Source organism: Gossypium hirsutum, chromosome A02, assembly GCF_007990345.1.
Source record: "Gossypium hirsutum isolate 1008001.06 chromosome A02, Gossypium_hirsutum_v2.1, whole genome shotgun sequence".
Classification (NCBI taxonomy): Eukaryota; Viridiplantae; Streptophyta; class Magnoliopsida; order Malvales; family Malvaceae; genus Gossypium; species Gossypium hirsutum.
The window spans coordinates 35904361-35914810 of NC_053425.1; the positions used below are offsets into that span (position 1 = coordinate 35904361).

The window sequence follows — 10450 nt, forward strand, 5'->3', positions numbered from 1 at the left end:
ACTTGTAGTGCTTTTCGTAATTACTGTGAGCTTTTTTTTTCTTTTGGTAAAAGCTGTGAGAGATTTTGAGTGTTTTAAGAACTGGAAAAGGCACTTAATAAAAATGCCAAACTTCAGATTTGACTAAAAATATGCCCATGCTAATGATTTGGGTGATAGAGTTTTCAATATTCTAAAATTTATTAGTATTAAATTATGTAATTGATTATTTTCAGTAAATTTTATTAACATCTATTGAGTTGAAATCTATATAAGTTATTTGTGTTTTATCATTCTATAAATAAATTAAGACCTAAAAGATTAATTATATTTTTTACATAACAAAAGATAAAAAAAATCATGGTAATGTAAAGGATATTCGCACTTTTCATGCACATTTTGTCCATTTTCTCGCCTACTCCATTAGTACTTAATTTTAAGAGTGTCTTTTTGTCACGAGGTTAGATTTTTAGTCTAGTAAATTATGTGACTTTAAACGATTTTTTTATTTAAATCCACCTAAAATATCCTACTCTCGGAAAATTAAAAATCTCGCAAAAATTCTTTAAGTATCGAAGTTAAGTAGAAGCAAAATTATAAAAACAAAAGAAGCTAAGAACAAACAAAAAGCCACAGAAAAAATAACGCACACTTAGTGTGTAAATGCTTTCAAAAGTATTCTATTACTTTAAAAGTTTACAACTGGGTGAATACAAATGAGGGAAATGCCTCTATTTATAGTTGAGCTCCCCCAAAACCAAATGTACAGATTGAGTTCCATCAACGGTTGAGATTTGTGCCTATCTACAAGATGAGATTCCTGAGGGATTTAAACTCTATACATCTTTATTCTTTACGATTTACATAAATTACCCTAGTAGCTCTAATTTTATTGGAATGTTTCACTGGATCACCAAAGCTTCTAGTAGATGGGCTTCTCCATGGGTTTCATGAGTTGAACCAGGCAAATGAGCCCCATTTCATAAGTTGATCTCTATGGGATGTTTTGTATGCAATGGTCACGAGTTTTGATATGTGATCTATGACATTCTCCCCTATCCATTCTTGCAACGCCCTTGTCGCGTCCTTAGAATGGCACTGGTTTGACTTATCTCGGAACGGTCTTGATGCCTCAGCTGATTCTCAACTACTCTCTCTATCATGTAATTCTACCTTTTGCAACATTTTCCTTGTCTTATGTTTCCGTCGTTGTCTAACTTGCATTGTATTTCTCATTTGTATGTCTCACTCATAAGAGGCCACTGCTCTTACTCGTCCCCATTGTGACTTTCATTGATTGATCCTCTCAATCCTCACAAATAGGCTTAGGCATGCGTACATTGAACTTTGAGTTCACTTTGAGTGTAACAGCCCGGTTTAGACCCTAGTCAGAATAGTGGTTTCGAGGCCACAAATTCAAGTCAGAGAAATGTTTAAATATTATTTTCTGTGTTTATGATGTGTGAATTAGCATGTGTGACAGTCTCATATGAAAATTTGAATATTTGTGTGCTTAATTTAATAAAAAGGACCTAATCGCATAAAATGTAAAAGTTGTGTGGTAGATGTCAAAAGTGCCTATTTGATTTGGCTTTATACATGAGGGGTCCTTATGATGCAAGTAGACCATTGGTTTAATGAATGGAAAAATATGGACAATAGTTAGTGGAATTTTAATGAAATAGATAAGGTTAAAATTGGTATTTAGTAATTAAGTTATGTTAAATAAAACATATCATAAAATCATCCTTATTGTCATCATTTTTGACCGAAAATTTGAAATAAAGAAATCCAAAGGCTAGGTTTTCATTCGTCTATGGTTGAAGCTTGATTAATGTATGAGTTTTGTTCGGTTTTTGATAATTTCTACGTTTTTGTAATCGTTGCTTAGTATACTATCAAGCCCATGTCTCAATTTCTGATTTTGTTGATGCTTTTGAGTTATGCCATCGATGAAACTATGAGCTTTGTGATGTTAGTTGATGAATTATGAAAGATATAAACTATGAGCTTTGTGACGTTAGTTGATGAATTATGAAAGATATGTTTTGGGTTAACATATGTTGTCTTTGAATTTTTGATGAAATTGAGTAATTTGGGCTAAATTGTAAAAATGTTATTTTAAGAGACTAAAATGTGAAATAAATGAAATGTATGGATTTGTATGAGAGCTATGAAAATTCGGCTAAGCTTGTGTACAAGAAAACTTTGTGTATTTTGTGATTTTGTGAATTAGGGACTAAAGTGTCGAAATGTGAAAATGTGAGGGCTAGTTTGCAAAATGCCCTAAATATGTGTCTATGGATTGTTTTGAATAATTTAGTGAATAAAATGGTTAATTTTGAATACTTATAGATCAAGAAAAGAGGAATTCGGACTTAGACTGAAGGAAGTCGAAGATTATATAGTAGATGATCCGAGTCGATAATTTCGAGTACAAGATAAGTTCGTACGTAAAACATGATGTTATAAGTATGTTTTGATGTTGTGTTTATACATAGATTGTATATACATTTAGTTTGGATGAATATGATGATAAATCAATGGTATTTGGCACTAAGTGTGCAATTTAAACTAGCTTTGGCTATATGAGGCACTAAGTGTGCGATACCGAGATAGGTTCAGTTAATTGAGAAAGCACTAAGTGTGCAGAATTATTGTAGCTTCGGCTAATATTTAAAGCACTAAGTGTGTGGATGTTTAAAACCTTCGTAATCTTCAGAAAGTCTTAAAATATCCGAACAAGAGGTGAGAATAAAAATGAATGAATACGAGAATGTTCAGGTAAGTATAATACCTATGTGGTAGATGGTATTATGCATATAAAGTTTATTGAATTGGTGTAAACATATGGATGATGTTGGCTTGAAATTGATAGATGAGTTGAGAATTTATAAGTACTTATGTGTTGGTGTTTCATATTTTATATACCGCTGATGATTTTGGTACGAACTTACTAAGCTTTTGAAAGCTTACTTTGTGTGTGTGTTTGTATTGTTTTATAGATATTGAAGCTACTGTGAGCTTGAGGATCGTCAAGGAGCATCACCACACTACCGAACCTCATTTTGGTACTTTGAAAATGTATATATTAAAGTATGGCATGTATAGGCTAGAAGTTGTGGGATTATGTTTTGTGATGTATATATATTTAGCCATGTGATATGGCTTGGTATGGTTGTGGATATGTCATGGTTTTTGTATAAGATATGTGATGCAATATGATATATTTGATATGTTTTAGTTGGACAAAGGAAATGGTAAATTTTGGTAAGTTTTGGCAAGTTTTAGCATGAAATTGAATGATGTATAGAAAGAAATGTTTTGACAAGCTTTTGACTTATGTTTTGATATAGATTGGTAAGGCTTATGAGTTTGTATTTGATTGGAATTGATATGTCATGAGTGGCTTATGTTTTGGTTTGAAATTTGGTACATGCTTATTTCTTTGCTTGTAGATTGACCCAAATTGGGGTGGCAAATTGGCTATTCAAATGGCCTATTTTTGTCCACACGAGCAGAGACACGGACGTGTGTCTCAGCCATGTGTGACACAAGATCACGTTACATGGCAGTGTGTGTAACACCCCTATCCCGTATCTGTCGCCGGAATAGGTAAAGGGGCATTACCGGACTTGAAGCTCATATCCGAACAGTAAAAATTTTGAATATTTTTTTTATAAAGAACGTTTCTTTAGGTAAATACTAAAGACAGTCAGGGATACAATTTAACTGCTATAAGTACACATTCAAAAGATGCCATTTTCGCATGGCTTATATACATTAACCAAAATATTCTTCGGCCACTAGTCTATTCTTTACATGCCATAAAATAATTCAAAACATAACAGTAACAAGCAGTGGATAGTGATAGTGTGACTAGTTGCTGACGATCCCCGAGCCTGTAGCTTCCAAATGAGATCTATAAAACAGAGGAAACAAAGTAAACGGAGTAAGCATTACAATGCATAGTAAGTTTTAAGCAGTGTCAACAGATAACAATCAAATTATAACATAGTTGTTCGTATTTTTATTTCACTCTTCCTTCGGGCATACTATCACTTTACCGAATATGCCCATCTCATCAAATATAATAGGCAGATAAATTCTCACTTGATAGTGATCTCTTATAAACATAGTTACATTACATATTTTCACCTAACTTTCCACATTGACCAAACGCACAATAATCATAGAACAGTCTTATTGCTTTACTCACATATGCATCACATAACGACCTTGTGATTTAGTCCAAATCAAGCTTAAATATAATCTCAAAATACATACCTGACCAGCTTAACGCATTGAACGTATTTATTACCAATTGTTACTGTGAAGTCGTATAATCTTATGCTTTACTCGAATCTTCAGCGAAACCTTTAGCTCGAATAGTCCCCACGCGTAGTTATCGGGTCTTACCCGGACAAAATCTCCACACGTAGTCATCGGGTCTTACCCGGACATAATCTCCACACGTAGTCATCGGGTCTTACCCGGACATAATCTCCACATGTAGTCATCAGGTCTTACCCGGAATATATTTCCAAGTTTCATGTACATTTAATCACATGTTACAACATTCACATCGACTGTTATATTTGTAATTCATTTGCCTCATTAAATATTTAATAATACACACCTTTCACATTTGGTCATTCGGCCACAATATACACACATCTCCTACATATTTCACACTAGCCATTCGGCTTTACCACATATACATATCTCATACATATTTCACACTAGCCATTCGGCTTTACCACATATACATATCTCATACATATTTCACATTAGCCATTCGGCTTTACCACATATACATATCTCATATATATTTCACATTAGCCATTCGGCTTTACCACATATACATATCTCATACATATTTCACACTAGCCATTCGGCTTTACCACATATACATATCTCATACATATTTCACATTAGCCATTCGGCTTTACCACATATACATATCTCATATATATTTCACATTAGCCATTCGGCTTTACCACACATATATATATTTATCTTGTACATCAATTTCAACAATAGCTTATAAGCAACTCAAATAGTTTCATCAATGTTTACAACAAATTCACATATTCACTACAAGCTGTTTTCCTGAGCAATAGTCACTAAATTATTTATAACTGGAGCTACAAAACTCAAAATCAATTCCCGTTAATTTTCCCTGAATATAGACTCATATATCTTCCATCCATAAAATTTTCATAATTTTAGGTTTGGCCAATCAATACCATATTTTTCTTAAAGTTTCCCCTGTTTCACTGTTTGACTAATCTGACCACTCTTCACTATGAATCAAATTTCTCATTGTACAGAATTCAAAATATGTTCTATTTGATTTCATTTTAAACTATACTCATTAAGTAGTCTAAGCATATAAATTTTATCTTATAACCATTTTTGTACAAATTATAATGATTTTCTAAAAACAGAATAGGGGATTTCGGAGTCATTCTGACACTGTCTCACACAACTTTAAATATCTCTTTATAGGAAATTTCTTTTCTTACACGGTCTCTTTTATAAGAAACTAGACTAATTAAGCTTTGATTACATATTTCATTCAGCCTATAATTCCATACCAACAATTTATAGTGATTTTCCAAAATCACGTTACTGCTGCTGTCCTAAGCAAATTATTACAATTTGCTCTTAAATTTCCAAGTCCAAACACTTATGAACTTACCATTTGAGTTTAAGACATATCATGGCCACATCATATCTTATTAAATCAACTCATTATGATTGAATTTACTCAACGTTTAATCACTTAAAACTTACCTCGGAAGTTGTCGAACGATTTCAACGGCTATTCGATCACTTTTTCCTTTCCCTTATCCAACTTTGATCCTCTAAGCTCTTGAGCTAAATCAAACAATTTGCTTCCCAATCAACCACAATCACATGGCATCCATATATATTTTAGAACCATTCATAACATACTACTCATTTACAAAAAAAACACTCATATCACATTTATAAAACTACAAGCCGAATATACCTATACTTACCTCACTTAAACATCAACCCTCAATTCATGTACATTCTCAAATAGAGTAATCCTTACTTGAACTATTAGCCAACTTTATCAAATGAACAATTTTACTTAAAGTGCCATATATATATATATCTACATAAGTGCTTAGATACCATGTTTCCAACAATTATTTCCTAGCTTAGTAGCCGAACCAATATTCAATAACAAACTCCTCTTTGATCAAATATATATTCGGCAAGGACATGATAATTTATACTACATCAATTTTAAGCACATAAATTACTCAAACATAACCAAATTCACATTCGGTCTTGGCACATAATAAGGTAGCCGATTCTTTACCCTTAGCACCCAATGCTCACATATGATTATTTGTATAGTTCAAACACTCATCTACCATCGTTCATCTAAATTTAACACGAAACAACAACCATATATCTCTTCCATTTTCTACCATGGCCGAATGCTCTAGCTACCACACCGTCTCAAATTTTTTGCCATGGGTTAAGCAAAGAACTTAATGACTAACTCAAAAATGCTAAAAAGAAAATCCAAGAATCATCAATCCACCATCACATGTATCATTACAAAGCTTCACACTTAGCATGCTAATGACATCAACACAAATCCACCTTAGCCGAAACTTAACTCATACAAAACCTATCTTCAAACCATAAAATAGGTAGAATTTAACTAATCATCCAAATGGTGCATAAGTTTTTTTTTCAAGAATGGCATTGAACTTACCTTCCTCTTGCTATCCACCTTCGCCAAATTCTTCCCTAAAGATTTTTCTTCCTCCTCTTTCTCTAGTCACGGCAATGGGGGAGTAAGGGTGAGACAACTTTGGTTTCTCCTCCCACTCACCTCATGTTTTATCATTCTTAATTCACTATTTTATTTTCTAAACTAATAATGCTAATAGAAAATTCATATTATCATCAATGACCCATCCATGGCCGGCCACTACTCATTATAATTGGAAATTTGACATGCAAACCCATCATTCTTATAACATGCATTAATTGATCCTTATAGATTAACCTGTCACATTTTAAAAGTGTCACACATAAGTCCTATTAGCTGAATTCACATGCAATCGACTAAATCGAAGCTTAAAACTTTCACACATTCATATTCACACATTTTAGACAATAAATATCATATTCAAATACTTCAGTGATTCAGTTTAGCGGTCCCGAAACCGCTTTCCGACTAGGGTCAATTTAGGGCTGTCACAGTGTGTTTCCTAGGGTGCCCTACGGATTAAAGGTAGTATACCCTCCAATTTTGACACGGTCTAGACACACGGGCGTGTGGTCAGCCGTGTGGCCAAGTCAGTAGCCTACCTAATTTGCACACGGCCTGGCACAAGGGCGTGTCTTATGGCTATGTGGACAAGTCAGTATGTATGTCTTGTTTCACCAGGGCTTAGACACATGGACGTGTCTAATGCCGTGTAAGGCACACAGCCTGTTCACATGGGTGTGTGACCTTTTAAAAGTTGAAAATTTTTATAAGTTCTGAAAAGTTCACATGTTATTGATTTAGTCCTAGATGCATGAATTAGACCTTGTATGCTCAGTTTAAGTTCGTAATGAACATGAATGAATAGTATTTTATTGAATTGAGATGGTATTTGATATTTGGTTGTTTTGGTCTAAGTTACGAGTCTAATAATGCCTCTTAACCTATTCCGGCGACGAATACGGGTTAGGGGTGTTACATTGAGTCTTGCTGCGAACTCTTGTTTCTAAGCCCCTAGGTTTACTCACTTCAGAACTCTGAAATAATCCATACAAATCCTCCAACTTGTGACTCGAATATCTACAATAATCCATCCAGTACCTTTCTTATGCTTTTCCAAAACCACAAGTGACTCTTTTTCTTAATTCTTGGTAAACTTAACTGAAATCATGGTAGGTAAAGTCGAAGATAGACTCAAATAATCATATTTCAAATGAGGAAAAAAAATTCAATTCCAATTCAACTGGCTTTTTAATCAACACTTTTGGTTGCGTGTACTCCTGATATTATAACTCTAATGATTCCAATGGAACTTCCTAAGTGAATCCCTTCATTTTAGCTTCTAACAAAACCAAATATTCCTCGTCTTCATCATCACTTGGTGAATCTGCTAGTAGAATACTTTCTAACGATTCATCTAAAGAATTGAGCTCCAATTCTGTAGAAGCCAGCGATTCCATCTTAGAAATAGTAGAGCAGTCTTCAACTACATTTGGGGATTTAGTAGCATCGAAGTCATTAAAAGTTACCTCATCATGAAAAATTTCTTTCAACTGATTATCCTGTTACTGCTTCTGGAATCATTGAGGATATGGAAATGGTGGAATCTTAGCTTTAACTAGACAACTCTTCTGTGGAAATTTTTTTGCATTTGAAAAGGGTGTTAGATAATCAGACCTAATTGGTTTAGAGTTTACCTCATCAAGGATCACCGAATCTGACTTTTGTGAAACAAAAGTTTCAATACTTGGTTGAAATTCCTCTTTTTCTTGAGCTACAATAGGCTCATCTTGAACCTCAACCACCTTAGGTTCCAATGTCTTTCCACTTGTCAAAGTGACTGCTTTACAATGTTCTTTGCCCAAAATTCTTAGATTTTTAGTATCACTGGGAAAACCTTTTTGGGATTTATTTTGAAGTTCTAACCCATTTGATTCTCCAGATTTCTTAAAGTGGCATCATTCTTCACTATGTATGCCTTCAGTAGAATCTCAAGATCGCTTGAAGATTCAGTTGGTGGGGGTTGTTGCACTTGTCTAGAATATTCCGGCGGATAATTTGGTTGAAATAACATAGAAGATTCGCTATGGTCCACCCATTAATTATTCCATGGAGAAATTGGATGATTTTGCCATAAAGAGTTGTAAGAGTTTGATTGCGGACCATTCCAATTCTGATTTCCTATGTAATATTTTGACTCTTGATTTAATGGGCAATTTTCAAAGAATTGGCCATCTCCATAGTATTCACAAGAAATATTCTCGAACTGGTTCGGCGACTGACCTGTCAGATTACCATTCAAACCATTAACAGTTATGTTCTTAAGCATAGAAGACATAGAGGATACCTGGGCTACCAAAGAAGCAAGTATGTCTGCTTCATGTACTCCTGCTACTTGTCTTTTTGAGGTTGCTTGGTTGGTTGGCAACTGATAGTTATTACTGGTAATTCTTTCAATAGTCTCGTAAGCATCGTTGTAAGATTTAAAAGGAAGGGCTCCATTTGCCGAAGCATCCACCATCATTCTAGTATGAATATTGAGACCAATATAGAAAGTCTCTATTTGAACGCAGTAAGGAAAGCAGTGATAATGACACTTTCGTAATAACTCCTTAAACCGCTCTCATGCCTCATATAAAGATTCTTCGTCAAGTTGTTGAAATGAAATGATTTCATTTCAAATCTTGGCAATCAGAGGTGGAGGAAAGTATTTCATTAGGAAAAGTTTAACCAACTCTTGCCATGTAGTTATGGAATCGAATGGTAAGGGATTCAACCACACTCGTGCTCTATCTCTTAAGGAGTATAGAAGTAATCTCAATCTTAAGGCATCCTCTATCAGCCTGACTAGTTTGAATGAGTCACTCACTTCCATGAATACTTGAAAATGAAGATGTGGATCTTCAGTAGGCATCCCACTAAATTGACCCATATTTTGCAACATTTGGAAAATGACTGACTTTAGTTCGAATTGTGGTGCCTCAATTTCGGGTCTCACAATACTCGTATTGAGCTTTTGAATAGAGAAATCGCATATTGTCGAATGGCGTAGTTTCTGTCATCGACAACAATAATCAGATTATGAGTATTATAAGTGAATGCTCTTCTTAGATTTTAGTTTTGATTTTCAAAATTCGTCTCTTCAGTCCTTCCTTGGTTATCTTGTCTTCTCTGTCTGAAAGTCCTATCAATTTCAAGGTCTATGGGAAGTAAATCAATAATTTGATCAATACTTATAAACACCTAAAACAAACACAAAAAAGATAGGAATTAAATTTTAATAGAAAAAAATAGACCAAAATGCAAAATTAACAATTTCACAAATAATGTCTTTTAAAACAGTCCCTAACAATCACCAAAAATTTGGAACGATGGAAATATGCAAGTTATTGTACCTATAAGGATTGTGAAAGAAATATATTTATGAAATGCAACTTTAAACAATTTGGTGAAGGAAAAATGTTGATTTGAAAAAGTGATTTAAAAACTAAAAATTACCTAAGTAATTAAACTAAGAAAAATAAAAAGTAAAAATTTCAATGTGCAATTTCTAAAAATATGAGTTTTAATCAATATGACATAAATATGTTAGATTAATAACATTCTTTAACTAAAAATTACTAAAGCCATGCTGTAACACCTCTAACCCGTATCCGTCGCCGGAATAGGGTTACGAAGCATTACTGTAAAAACATAACTCAAATCATT

The 10450-nt window shown here is 33.7% G+C and overlaps 1 non-coding gene across 1 annotated transcript; it reads left to right on the forward strand.

The window, feature by feature from the left end:
- Window positions 1–9321: 9321 nt before the first annotated feature.
- On the forward strand, window positions 9322–9428 carry LOC121217228 (small nucleolar RNA R71). The gene has a single exon (XR_005913359.1). It is a non-coding gene; the product is annotated as a small nucleolar RNA R71 (small nucleolar RNA).
- Window positions 9429–10450: the final 1022 nt, after the last annotated feature.